The following is a 15292-nucleotide window of genomic DNA, read 5'->3' as shown; positions in this document are numbered from 1 at the left end:
GACGCCTGGATATTATATCTTTCGAAAAGCGAGTTCAGAATGGATGGACATTTTTTTTCGTTAATAATGGTCACAGGCACACCGTGATTCGGTATGTAGAAGTTAAGGGTATGCGATAACACACTTTTTCCTAACGAAACGAAACGAAACGATATTTAAAATGTCTATGTTAATTCGGATCGAAACGAAACGAAATATGGATTTACTTTCGAAACTTCGAAACGAAACGAAATCAAGGTTCATTTGATTCGAAATTTTTCGAAACGAAACGAAATTTTATTTTTATTTTCCGCGGAATTTTGACTAAATTGGTTTTACATTACTAACGAATTCGGATTTCACTTTTTCAAAGTCAAATAACTGTTTTACCATATACAGATGTGCTCGACTTGCGGTTAGCGACAGCATAGTCTTATATACAATCAGCTCGACGAACTGAGCTATTCTCTGTGTGTCCTTGACTTATGAGAACAGCTGTTATGGTCAGTTTGAGCTGAAAGCAATCGTAAGTAAAGAACTTTCAGCAATTTCAATGATCTTTCAACCCGTTCTGGATTTTTTTTTTGAAAATTTCATGCGAAGATCTAGAAATGCCCACAAATCTTCAATGTTCCTTACATATTGTGGAAATAGTCAAAGAAGAGCTTAGCTTGATTAACTGTACACATCTTAGTTGCTAATCATGTTTGGCCGAGAAACAACAAATATGCACAGCTCACCAATTAAATAATATTCTTGGGATACAAAAAAGTTATTCTTATTGTATACTTGCTCCGGAGTTTCCAATTCATGACCAATAACGATTCTGGTCACGTCCTTACAGTCAATTTAGGATTAGGAGAGGAAAATTAGTTTAACATTTGTGCATTAATTGAGGTACCCCCTATAATTTTTTTGCTGTAAATGAAAATAATCGTAGCTCTTAAAGTATATATAAAATGGATAACTCCATAAACTTCTTGAAAGGAGGCTTCCGAGCCTCTTGAAAGGAGGCTTCCGAGCCTCTTGAAAGGAGGCTTCCGAGCCTTCCGAGCCTTTTGAAAGGAGGCTTCCGAGCCTCTTGAAAGGATGCTTCCGAGCCTTTTGAAAGGAGGCTTTTGAGGCTTTCGAGAGGGCTTTGAGGCTGTTGAAAAGAGCTTTCCGAGCATTTTAAAAGAAGGAGAAAAGAAAAAAAAGTTTGAAGAAGAAAGCTTAAAAGAAGATTTCCGGGCCTCTAGAAAAGAGGATTCCAACCTCTTCAGAGTAGGCTTCCGAGCCTTTTAAAATGAGGCTGTCGAGCCTGTTCAAAAATCCTTCCTGAGCCCCTTGAAAAGATCCGAGGCTTTTAAAGAAGCAGAAAAAGGAAATTTCTAAAAAAACAGCTTGGCTTTCGGGCCTTAAAAGAAAGTTTTCGAACCTCTTGAAATGATGTTTCCGGTCACTTGAAAGGAGGCTTCCTGAGCTGCTTGAAGGAGGCTTCCGAGAAGCGTAGAAGGATACTTCCAATTCTCTTGCAACAAAGCAACTGAGCTTTTCGGGAAAAAGTCTTGATGTCTTTCAAATGGAGGCTTTCGAATCTGTAGACTCTAGATTTTAGTTAAAAATCATATTCTTAACATATTATTCAACATTATGTTTTGACCCGGAAGATTGCATAGAAGATTTTTAAATTTGTTCAGTCGACGTTTTGACCTTTTGATCTTTTGTCCCACATCTCTTCATCCATTGTACTGGTTGTGGAGGACAATATTTAAAATGCCATGATTCACTGATCGCCATGCATAGGGTAAGGGAGATATTTTGGACCACCAGTTCAACGCCTCATGTTTTGAACCACTGAGAGCAAATTCCTCTTGGTGATCCAAAATAAGAGCCCCATAAGGATGATCCAAAATACATCCTTTACCCTATTATGTACAAGACAAAGTTTAGAAATAAAAAAAAAAAAACAAAACTTTATCAATAAGTTTGGATTAAAACTGTGATTCATCCGCCATTAAGCATTTCGTCCGAGGTACCCCCTGGGCCCGGCGAAAGTACCCCCAGTAGTACATGTACCCCAGGTTAAGAACCGCTGTCATAAAAGACCGAGAAATGCTCTGCATCTCCGTGAGCGCTACGGGAAAAGAATCTTTGGTTAGTAGAGAAGATAATTCATGTGAAGCCCATTGGTAAGCTACTAAATATTTAGGGCCGTACACATATTACGTAAGCACGTATGGGGAGAGGGGGGTTCGGTCAATATTTTACGCTCCATATAAATAAAAATTCATTTGTATGAAAAAAATCTTACATGGGTGGAGGTGTGGTCGCAAAACCCAGGAAAATTGCTTATGTAATAAGTGTACGACCCCTTATTGTAAACGAAGTTATTTTGAAAACAAGAAGACGAAAACTGTGTTTAAAATCAATCCAACACATCAATCCTTCCCATGACCAGCAGCAACACGATAGATTCCGCATTCATATTGTACAAATAGTAAAAAATATCACAAAATACAAATTTGAAACTTGGAAACATTGAAGACGTTTTATAGAAGAAAACTACATACGTATTTGTCGACTAAGAATATGGTTATGTAGTTAGCGTTATTAGAAAAAAATGTATAACCTAAAGTTTTGAAAACAACTTAACGATTTTGTTCAGCGGCGCAGCCAAAATTTCTGAAAATATGAAGAATGGTTTAAGTTTAAATTTGTTTCGAAATTCCGCAAAATTCCGTTAAATTTCGTTAGAAGCTAGTTTTTTCTAGCGAAATTTTTCTAATTTTACGAAACGAAACGAAATCAAGAAATGCGATTTCGCCATGCTAAAATTCCGCGAAATTCCGCGGAATTTCGTTTCGAACCACCTGAAACGAAATTTTTCGAAATACCGCATATGCTTAGTAGAAGTGCAACGAAATCCATAACATAGATATTTCTTTATCATAAAGTTCAAAATTATTGCAAACAATAAGTTTCAACAGCACTGAAGTAGAAATTGGCATCGTGTAAGGACGACATTCCCTAAAGTTCCAATCCAGGCCACTAACTCATCAGGTTTTGCTTCCCAAAGGGCGAAATTTATTCAATCGGGGGCGTCAGAGTGCAACGGAAACCGATAATTTTACATATTATTCTGCCATAATATTCGAAATTATTGCATAGTCAGCTCTGTTGGCCCCATTCCACTGGCCGGTCCCCAAAATCTATTGAGGTTCAGTTGGCTGTGTAAATTGGAAGGTTTTAGTTTTAGCACGATTTACATTGCTGGTTTAGGTTCGCGTCAGGTAAGTACCAATACCGCGAGCTGAGGGAAAACGATTGCCTGTTACTTCCTAGTCAATTGAAAATTTCCCATAGAACCGGATAGAGTTATTGCTATGCTAACTATGAACATGAAGATAGTTTTGAAAACAAATTCAGAAAATTTATGTTGTTAATTTATTTTGGCAGAGAGTAGACAAATAAAGTTTTCAAATAAGCCTTTCATCTCGGGTGGAGTTTGCGTTTACATTGGCATCAATATTTTAGTCTAACGCAGCAGCGCTGACGATTCCCGTTCCATGCTACATGAACGCCAGGTGATTATTTTAATTAAATTTACAGTTCACTGGAAATGTCTACACGTTTGATATTGAAATAATGTTTTTCGTTTTTTTACATCTGTATAACGAAACTCAATTCAAGTTATCTGCTTTCTACGCAGTGGAATAGATTATCGTGTGGAGTCAAGCTTGAGACACTAAAGATGTGTCGTCGAAATAAATATCTGTAATGTTTGAATAAATAGATGGAATTAAATGGAATAGTACCAATTTGTATTATGATAAAGCAAGACTATAGAGCTAATAATCGTTTAAAATACTTTTTGACGTAGGGCTACGTCTGTCTTTTCGATATTGGGGTACACTTTACGATTGCGAAAATCGGGGACCGTCACGAAAATATGATAGACTTTAAACTTTAATATCTCAGCCGTTTCTCGATGGGTTTTCAAATTTTTTGGACCATTCGATCAAGAATGAATCAACGCTTCTTTGTATTTATATGATACTGATTTTCAACTATTATCGATGATTGATAAAAAGTTTAGAAATAGGAGAACTAACCAATCACGTACATGCATCACTAGCACAGACATCAAAATCAAGCAACTAGCGGGTTTAGATCTAATCCTTAGTTTGAACAAGATTTCACGCAGAGCGGACGGGCTTAATTTATTGAATACAAGAAAGCTGCTTTCCAGCGCGCGAACTATTTTAATAGGAATTCCGCAAAGAGCGGTTTAACCATTCATAACGCAGTGGCAACTATATAGCCACCAACAAATTATATGTTTTTCTGTTTATTAACAAGAGCTCTACTTATTGTTTGCAATGTAGTGGCTATCCCAGACAACCACACATCGCATAAGAATGTACGATTAAAGTCGTTTACCAATCCAAATTTCATCAAAATCGCATTGTGGTGCGAAGCTCATCAGTTTATTTATAAACTTTCCCGCACAGTAGGCTATTTTGCGAGTTTATTCCAGCTTCATATGTTGACATCGCATATTCCTGCAAACAAACTCAAACGAAATCGGATTATCTGTCAAACAGAGTTTATTATCACAAACTACATCGCAATTTATAACGAACAAACTCGCATAAAAATCGTGCATATCGCATACACTGCCGTTCAACGTCGGATAAGAAATACACATATATCGCCTCCACTTTTGTACGCAAAAAGCGTTTTCGCGACTGGTAAGCGATGAAATTTGTGTGCATAGGCATCGCATAACAGAAAAACAATTCTATAATGCATGCATTCTGGTTGTCTGGGATATTTGCTACCTAGTAACTCCCCAGATGAATTTGAGCCATAAAAATTGAAATCTCGCTTAACTTTTCAAAAGGTCCTAAGTAACATTTTTTCATGAATTAATTTGAATAGCGTAATCAACAGAGCAACATGAAAGCTATTGATTGCAGTATTCAAATTAGTTCATGAAAAAAATGTTATTTAGGTCCTTTTGAAAAGTTAAGCGAGAAATGTCAACGGTTTCTTTACGAACAGATCGTAAGTTTCGAGTGGAAAAAGGATTTTCAGTTATAATTCGTTGAAAAAAGACAACAAATATATACTTTTTCCATTGGTAATAATTATTTTGAATCTCATGTGTTCGAATATGGCGTGATTATCGGGAAAAATGCTTTGCCTTTCTTGAATATTTGTTTTTTAGATTTTTGACGGGATTTCTTGGGAAAAAAGTGCAAAACAAAAAAAAATTCACTTATAATGCGTTTTCCAACTAGGACTCTTCGCAAAAAAATGTAACGTTCCTTGTTTTGATTTGTTTTACGTAAAACCTAATTTTTTAAAATCTTTTATTTATTTTTGTTGTTGCCTTTTCTCCCGCTTGCAAGGCAGTGGCAAATAATCCTCCGAACGGCCCGTCGTCTGCGGAATCCTGATCAAATCGATCGAATTCTGATCGATTAATCGTTATGAGGGCACATTATATTTACAACCATATCAGATAAAAAAGGGGCGGGGCTAACGGGCTTATTTCATTAGATACAAGAAAGCTGCTTTCCGGCACGCACGAGCCATTTTGATCGGGAGTCCGCAAAAAGCGGTTCGACGAAATTTGATGCAGCGGAGCGGATACAGCAGCACGAAGGCGTTAGTAGCAGTGGCAATGCTGAAAACTTATTCCAAATGGTGGAGGCTTAGCGAAAAATCATCGAGTGGCGGTTGGACAATTTCAACGCAAAGTTTGGATGCAGTTAGTTATTCATTTAACCAACTTTATTGCATCATCTACCCCCGACACGCGCTTGTGATTCTGCTACCGAAGAGCATCTTTCTGTCGTCGCAAAATAATAAATTTTGCAGTGTGAAGAAAATTCTCGGATCTACTTACCCTTGTGTAGAACTGATATATTTTCAATATTGCGACTTTTCAATCCCTAACAGCAAAAAACCCAGATTAATCCACCTACAGTGAGATTTTGACCCTTCCTTAATTAAAAGGAAATATTTTCAGACTCCAGTATTTAAAACGAGATAAAACTACTCAACCTCCCACGGCGATTGAAAGTGCAAATGACAAATTAATTGCCTACCAAAAGGCGGATTCCATGGGTTGAGTGACAACAAAACGAATGATTCCGCACTGTACGTCAGGTTGCCTATCAATCAGGCGCTCGTCGGATTGAATAGCTAGTGTAACATGTGGTAACGTGGTTGGTTAGTAACTATCGTTACGCTGGCAACATGTATACTCGTAATTTGCAGAGACCTTGATATTAATTAATCCAGAACTAACTAAATCAGTTATTGATCTGAACGAAACTCAATAGCATTAGCATTAGCATTAGCATTGTTACGGTGTAATTCGTAGATTGGACACTAGTGATACTCATGTTTTTCTTTTGAAATTTCTATCTAGAATGCTTTCCGAAACCAAGGGTGGGAGGAGCCCTTGATTCCTTTCTAAGACGAACATAACAAAAGCATGAGGATTACTACTCCTGGCCACGCCCATCTTCACCGTAACTAGGGAGAGGAAGGAATTGTTGATGTGATACCTACTTAAGAGAGGCCACCGACTTAGCGACACCCTCATAAGTATCACGGAGTTGGAAGTTGGGTAGGTAATCGTTGGGTCAGGATTTGCCTGAAGCAAGCAATATGACCATGGGCAGCTCATCAAACCGTAACACGTTCTAGCACGCACGAGATATTATTCCTGTTATCCGTAGTAGAAACATTCGCGACGTTTTCATTCAAACTGTGCATTCGGACTTACTATAACTATTATTCCTGCTGTCCAAAGTAGGAAAAACCCTCCCGCGGTCTCGATATGATGTATATGCCCGACGAAATACATCCCATAACTCGAAAACTTCTATTTCTGTTGCCCGGAGCAATAAAATCATCCCGCATTCGCGTCATTTACAGTCCGATGGTCATAGCAAATTATTGTTCGCGCTGTCTGAATTAGGGGGACTTATCCGTGATCTCTAATTCATATGCTAGTTGATTAATGGTTCTATATGAAATACTACTTCTGATGTGCAGGGTAAAATATCACCCTTCAGACGCGGCGATTACACCGTTTACAGTTAAACAGCCCGATTACAGTTAAACAACCCAAACAATTTTTTTGGGTGAGAAAAGTTTAGGCGCGCCTCAGTTGGATCGGTTTAAAATGTCAAGTGGCAAAGAGAGAAAGAGAGAGAAAAAAAAAGCTTAAAAAAGAAGAGCGGTATATTGTCCAGTTATCCAAGCAGCGTAGCGATCGATATTAACCTGAAAAGAAGAAGATAAAGATAAAATTAAGTTTGATACTGTACAGTGCTCCCGATAAACCATGTTGAGTGCGAATTTCCGACTCAAACGTTGTCCAACCGGGGAATCTGTTCTTTGGTTGCAGCGCATTCCAGGCGACGATAATTGCGTGTTCGGTAGCCTCGTGCATCAGATTCAGGGCATTCATCCTGCAGATGCAGAATTTGCGTCAAATGTAGCTAACATGCGTGCTACCATTGTCGGGCATCTTCGGACGAATTTTACCCGATATTGGATGTACTTGATTCCGTTCGCCGAAGATTTCGTTGAGCATGGCTTCACAGACACACAGGACCGAGTGTGGAGATACCTTGATCTGCTGTCCCAAGATCGGTTTTGGGGAGGGGAGGAGTGCCTATCTGTGGCTTGTGAGCTATTTGATGTCAGCCTGGTTATCTGGGATAAACGTACCGGAAGATCAAGAGAGTACTCCCAAGATTCCACGACCCGGAAAATATCTGTGTATTACACGGGATCGCATTACGACAGCGTTGTCTTCACCGCACCTGTTGATTTCCACGACTTCTGCGGGTTGACGGAAGTTCAGAGGGCAGACCAGATTCTGCAAGTTGTACCACACTCCGGACAGCTAGCGGTCTACAAATCCTTCCTCCATCAAATATCAATAGCTCCACGTGATAGAGAAGTATGTACTTTGTCTGAAATGTTGCAGAAGTATATGCAGTTCTTCCCTCACCTAGAGACTGGTAGGTATTCCAGCGCAGGCTATGAATGATCCATTTAGCCTTTACTTTTTCTTTTTGAACAGACCCGCGATCCAGTTTTGAAGCTATTGGTTGCCAGACTCTCTCGATGCTTGCAGATTTGTTCGACATTCAGGTTATTGTGTACGTCGGTTTCAGCGGCACACGGTATCTATCACCCGCTGGTTGTTGCTTGAGCACCTCTTCTTCTATACATATCTACATTGACGCTCGTGGAGGAAGTGGTGTCAGCGGCAGTGTCATTCATTCTACCATCTTGACCCCTTCTTCAAAAAGGGCAAGAATATCCGAACTTCTAGAGATGCCTACCGATCCCGTCGACACAGAGCAAATCCATTTCATAATTCTTCATTATCAACACGTGAGCCGTCCCATCTTCAAAATAATGTTGAAGCTCCCGCTTCCTCATCTGATTTTGCTGCATCCGTAATAACTCATGCATTATCGCCTGCTGTGTTTCCAACTGAGCAAGAGCCCGAAACCTATGTAGCATTTAAGTCCAGATTATGGTATCAAGGCAGTTTCTTGGAATGTGTCTGGTTGTCGCACGCTAAAGAAACGAAGTGAAATCGACGATTGCCTCCATCAAGACGGAGTTGGAATCGCTTTCCTCCAAGAGGCTAACATCGATTCAGCTAAGTATGAATCCAGAAACTATGTTTGGCTAACAGGGAGTATTCGCAGAAATCAGAAGCGGAATCTTGCTGTTTTAATTTCTAAATGGCACAACATTCGTGTAAGTAACGTAACATGTCTTGGGGTGTACTGCTTAGCTGTCAGTGTCGAGTTCACCGTAGGCCTCGTTTCGCACCACGTAGTGGTGGTCAATGTACATGCTCCTAATAAGCCGAACTCAACCTATTTAGGGCAGCTTGGAGGGTTTTATGAGGGCTGTGCTGATCGTGAGCTTGTCATTTTGGTTGGAGATTTTAATAGTCATTTGGCTTATAGTGACTCAACGGAACGCGAAAAACGTGCTCTTGGAAAAGTTACCTGCCATGATAAAAGTAATGAAGCAGGAGTTCAGTTGCGTTATTTCCTCGTTCATCACAATATGGTAGTCCGATCTATGCGTTCTGATCGATCTCTAACATGGACTTGGACAAACGGCACTGTTTGTTCTCAGCTTGACCACGTAATTACTCCTTTCCTTTCCAAATATTATATTCGTAATATTAAAGCTAAGAGGCCCATGATGGTAAAAACAGATCACAAGATGATTACCATGTTAATCTCACCAAACCGTAAGAGTGCTGCATCATCAAGTTGCAAGCGTCAATTGATACGAGGTCTTCAAGCTTCCTCACTCCCATTAAGTGAACCATCGGTGCTGCAACATTCAGAAACCCAGAAAGTCTACCATGAAGCGCTCCAGAAATCAGAACTTCCAGGCTGCGATCTCATTTCATCGGTTAACAATTCGTGGAATAATATTGTAAAACGAACGGAAGCGGCCGGCAAGATTGCTTTGAAAAAGAGGAGGGGGCTATCGTCTGATCGTGGTTGTAGGAAACTTGCTGCTCTTATATGTAAATATAAGTTTTGGATGTCTTGGAAACCTTCAGCAAAAATATCCGGCAAGTTGGCTGAAGCCACATCTAAGCTTAGAATGAAACTAAGGTTAGATGAGGAGAAACAATGTGAAGATTTTTTCAAAAATCTTAATCAGTATCCGCATGGGGCTCGTATACGTCGTACGCATACCTATTTGAAAAAGTATCGGAAGTCGAAGAAAATCGGCCGTTTCTCAACTATCCCTATAACTAGTTGGAGTTCATCAATCGATGAGCAAATCGACGGGTTACCGGAACAGATATGCGTAACGGATGGTCATATTGTACCGTCGGGTCCTACTCTCGGAGACATAAGTAGACTTCTGAACAGCATGGCGAATGGTAAGGCCTGCGGTCAGGATCGCATTCCTACCGAATTTCTAAAATACGCTGATCCTTCTGTATTATCCGAGCTAAAAACATTGCTGGAAATCGTATGGACTGAGAACCAACTGCCCGATTCATGGAAAAATAACTTAATTATCCCTATTCCGAAAGTTATCAATCCTTCGTCGACATCGCAATATCGTCGCATTTGCTTGTCAAGTTCTGGGTATAAGCTCTATGCGATGTGATTGCTTGAAAAACTTCAAGAAGCAATAGGAGAAATTGGATGTCATCACGCTGCGTTCATGCCCGGAAGATCAACAACCGACCATCTTTTTGTTGTGCAGCGGATACTCCAGGAGCGGTGGAATGGAGGCATACCTGTGGCTATTATGTCCTTAGACATTGAGAAGGCCTTCGACAAGGTAAACCTTAAATGTCTTCCGGCTATTCTTAAAGGTAAAATATGGTACAGTTGAAGTAACTTCTGTTATTTATAAACTTTTTGTTTCACTATTTGTGTACAACCTTTCAACCTTATTATGGAGGCGGTTCTAGAAACCGTAGAGGAAGACTGCGGTATATTTCGTCTAAATCAAAATACTTCCATAGCCTTGCCCATAATACTTGTTTATGCTGACGATATAATTATCATTGTTGAGAAACCAGAGCATCTGGAATTGATTGTTGGCAAGGTGAAGGAGTATTTGTCGACCGTTGGGCTCAACCTTAATGAGGAAAAGTGTCAGCTTCTCGTGCGTGATCCCACCGGTCCAACAGTCGAGACCATGACTATCTTGGGAAGGAGCTATGATGTTCGCAACACGCTGAGGTATCTCGGCTGTCACCTTACACCACGTTTGGACCGCCCGTTGACTACTAGGATCCGCTGCAGAAACACGATTAAAACGTCTAAGGTGATAATGGACTTCTTAAGACATCACAATCCAAGTTGGGAGTTGGGCAGGCTGATTTACGATACTGTCCTTGCACCTGCCATGCTCTATGGTACCCAAACCGCTGTTATTACAAAGCACAGTCGAACTTCTCTTCGTAATTATGAACGGCAGATTGTTCGCGAGATGGCAGCACTATGTCGTCATGAGGGACCGGAGGAATTACGTCAATCAGTTAATTTACTGTTACGGAAGAGGCGAATTACTAAACGTGTTCGCGCTCATCAGCTACGTTACTGGGGGCACATTCAGCGTCGTCCTGCAAATCATCCAACAAAGGCTGCGTCTCGGTTGTATGCCGCTCATTTACGTCCTTGTAGACCCTCATTTACGTGGTGGAATTCCATCTTAAGTTCTATGAGTCGTTACCAGGATCTTTCATATGATGAATGGGTGAATTTAGCGCAGAACAAACAAGAGCTCCATCGAAAAATTGAAGAGATTTACGACGTAGAAGAATCAACCGATGAATCCGATATTCAAGAATAAGCTTACCATCTAACTAATCCGCGATTAAAATATTTTATTGAATACTGTAAGCAGTTTTTTACTTTCCAGTACTTGATACCTACTAAAATAAACTGAAAGACTTATCTGTGATAGCTTTATTATATAAAAAAAAATCAACAATGTTCCACTCAGCCCCACTCCATCATATTATATAATCACACAATCACCAACTATTTTATTTTACAAGATAGCGAAATCCCGTCATTTGCACGGCGTGGGAAGTATTGAGGACACAGGTTCGAGACATTTCAGTATATATACAAATAGAAATAATTTTCGCTTGATGCTGAAAGAATTAGCAGCTTTACGAGTACCACCCCTACACCCGCTTCTAACGCACGCCACCTGGTGAACCTGTGATATTCCATTTGAAATCTATATCTAGTAATCTAGGGGCATTACCGCCACCCAGTGCACAACCTTCTTTTCCTTCCTATTTCAAATCAGGTACTAGCATCCTACAAGTACAGGCGTTTTAAAATACCAGCTCTAAAAGTAACACTACCGGCTGCTTCCATTAGGACTCGTCTATTTCGATCGTCATGACATCCGGAATGACTCACGATGCAAGCGAATCCATAACTTACCATCTCCATAATATGAAGCACTCAATAACGCAACCGTTCTATAATCATTCCCCCGAGCAAGCATTATTATGATTTTACATTGTTATCAAGTTTTGCTTTTCTCATTCAAATATAATTCTTATAAGAAAGATGTCAATGTCACTCAGAGTAAGATGTCATAGCTTGAGCCCCTGCAGCAGCATGTTACACACCGAGATAATTATGATCAAAGTCTTCTTTTTTTCATGCACGTCAAATAATATTGACTCAAAACTAATACTAGAGTATGCTGGAGAATTCATACACTGCTAAAAAAGTTTACACACAAAAGACTTTGAAGTATGCTCTTTTGACTATAAAGTATTCAATTATGACTTCAAAGTACGCTCTTTCGCGGGAGAATGGGACCACACACAAAAAGGAATAAATATTATGCACAATTATGACTATCTTTTATTCACAAATGATTAACATTTATGCATGAAAAACAGGATAAGTGTGTAAAACTTATCCTTTTTATGCATCAAATTTTACTCCCCCCGTGGGCAGCCCCACCCTCCCGCAAGAGAGTGCACTTCTGCAGAAAAGAGCATACTTTCAGCTGTGCGTGTATAATAATTAAACTTACGTTACATACTATCACCTAATAGCTAAAAAAAGTTATTGTTCCGCATTAGTAATAAGGCTTGATTTCTTATGCTTTCATATTATTACCTTAAGGCTGTGAACCATTCCACCGATCCGCTCAACCTCCAGTCAAAATTTGACACCTCGGTGGTTATTCTTCCATCGTGATTAAAATTTTACTCCGAAGCCGACCCATTTGAGTTCTGACAGATTGATAGTTATTCGGAACGAAATGGATTTGGCGCCAATTTTCTCGCGAACAAAGTTTAACTATCGAACTGTCAAATCTAACCATGCTCCGGAGCAGGGTTATTTTTAACCACGGCGAAACAACCATCGAACTGTCAAACTCTAACTAAAAGTCAAACGAATCGGTGGAATGGCTCACAGCCTAAGATGTCACACTTTGTGAGCATTTGGCTCCTATTTATGCTGTGTTTTTAGCGTGTGTATTATGTGAACGGATGCTGCTGCAAGGGTTAACCAAAGAGAGAACGATGGCAGACTGAAAAACAAAAATAAAAAACAAAAACAAAAAATGCCCTCTATAATATCTCATTTTTCAACGTTCCCACACCATCTGGTGATTTAAACAACTCTTCACACGCTTTTCACTTATATTATTAGTGGATTCACCACCCTTTTCACTTTTAAACCACTATGCTACACCTAATTTACACGATTTTTGCCTAGAGCACCTAATACCACACGTCCGTTTCTCTGCACTCTCTCAGTTTCCCCGATCTGAACGAAACTTAATAGCGTTCAATAACAACATATATTTTGCCTTATGGCTGCCTAATTTTGTAAAACTAATGTTGTTTAATACCTTAAAAATGAGTGAGATTTATATGGTAGTAAATTTCAGAATTTGCACACATACGCACACATACATGCATAAAAGTAGTCTATTAGTGTCTGAAAACATGCTCACATTTGCTATCTAGCTTTCACTGAAGAAATTTTTGAAATCCCTTCAAATTTTTACGTTTTTGCTTTTCTGAGAAGGTTTTGTGGTACATGCTTCTATCTGTTCCTCAATTAAAATCAATTGTTTCTTTGAAACAAATCAGATAAATAAGCATATTTTCATATCATATCACATGTTGAAATTCTATTTTCAATATCAAAGTGAATTTGTTTCAATTGCCATACATTTTATTTGCTAATTCAAGAGGTTTATTGATAGATCAATACATAACACGCCTGCGTAACGCATACAAAGTGAAATTATAGACACTTCCGAAGGAAGGGTCAAAAATCAGAATTTGGTGAGGAAATTTTATTTTACTACTAATAATGCCAGCCATTTGAACAAACTTATTGCATCATCTTCCTTCAACGCGCGCTTGCCAGAAACAGCCAAAGCCAAACCGATGAAGGCCCCACCTTAGTGGAACATATCGTTATCTGCTGTTAGTGTTCGAAAAGGGGAATGATTGAAAGTAATAAGGAATCGTCACTGTCGTTTAAATGGTGAAAATTCAATAACTTAAGCCGAATAGTTATTCTGATTACAGAAAACACCAATTATGATGATCTTCGTACATGATATTTTGTTACTTGGAGGATTCAGCATTTCTCTGGTTGAACTCTGTGGGGTTTGAGTAAAATGCCTTCAGCGTGTGTTAATAGATTCACACATCAGCGTGTCAATCGGCGAGCAGCAAGCCATGATTTCTTCCTCTTCTAGACAGACCTCCGCGGCGTGCTCACGCATCTACGGAGAGCCGCCGTCGTAACATCATTTCCGGCCATTTAGGGTTACACATTTTGGCGATCCTGCCAGTCTATTTTTTGGATCCTGTCGCTGATTCCATGAGGTGAGTTAAATTCAAGTGGTTAAATTGTGACGAGATATATAGTTCAGTTTGCAAAATCACACGGCGCGTCTACACCCAACCAGAGATTGCAACATTTTATTGCAATCTCGCATTAGTTTCGCGTCCAGTTTGCCATAATTTGCGACATATGCACAGATTGTATTAAGTAAACGGCAGGCCCTTGCATTAGGTTTCCGGTCACGAGAAAATAAGAACTGGTTATGTGTTAGTGGCTACATTGAATCTAATTTTACACTCCCCCATCGAGGTGTGAAGAAATGCGATATACTTCGACAACCTCAGCAACCTTACCTAAAAATTCGGTCTAAAACGGGTATTGAACCCGGACCCTCCACACTTTACACATCTAGACTGACGCGCTAACCATCTGGACTATTTACCAGATAAGGAACGACGCGATCAAAGTCAATCATAATCCACGTTTCATACTATGCGGATGTGACAAGTGGGGTAACAGGGACAGCAATGAGTGATACGAGTGAAATAAGCACCATGCATATTTGTGTCCTTTTCCGTCATCAAGCTAAATGGAATCGGGAAGATTGTGTGGGTTAAAGTTATATTGCTGTACACAATTCATATACTTGTTCTAGGAGGAGCCAACGAGATTCGTTTGGATGTATTGATCGAAACCAATTGAACCGACTTTATGCAATGTGCTGTATTAAAAATTGTTTGCAAAATCACAAGGCGCGTCTCGAAGACCGTAGGAAAATGGTTTGTGGTTTGCTAAATCACAAGACGCGTGTCGAAGACCGTCGGAAAATGGTTTGTGGTTTGCGAAATCACAAGACGCGTCTCGTAGACCGTCGGAAAATGGTTTGTGGTTTGCTAAATCACAAGACGCGTGTCGAAGACCGACGGAAAATGGTTTGTAGT

This window comes from Armigeres subalbatus, unplaced genomic scaffold, assembly GCF_024139115.2.
Source record: "Armigeres subalbatus isolate Guangzhou_Male unplaced genomic scaffold, GZ_Asu_2 Contig149, whole genome shotgun sequence".
Lineage (NCBI taxonomy): Eukaryota > Metazoa > Arthropoda > Insecta > Diptera > Culicidae > Armigeres > Armigeres subalbatus.
This window is presented reverse-complemented; position numbering follows the sequence as displayed.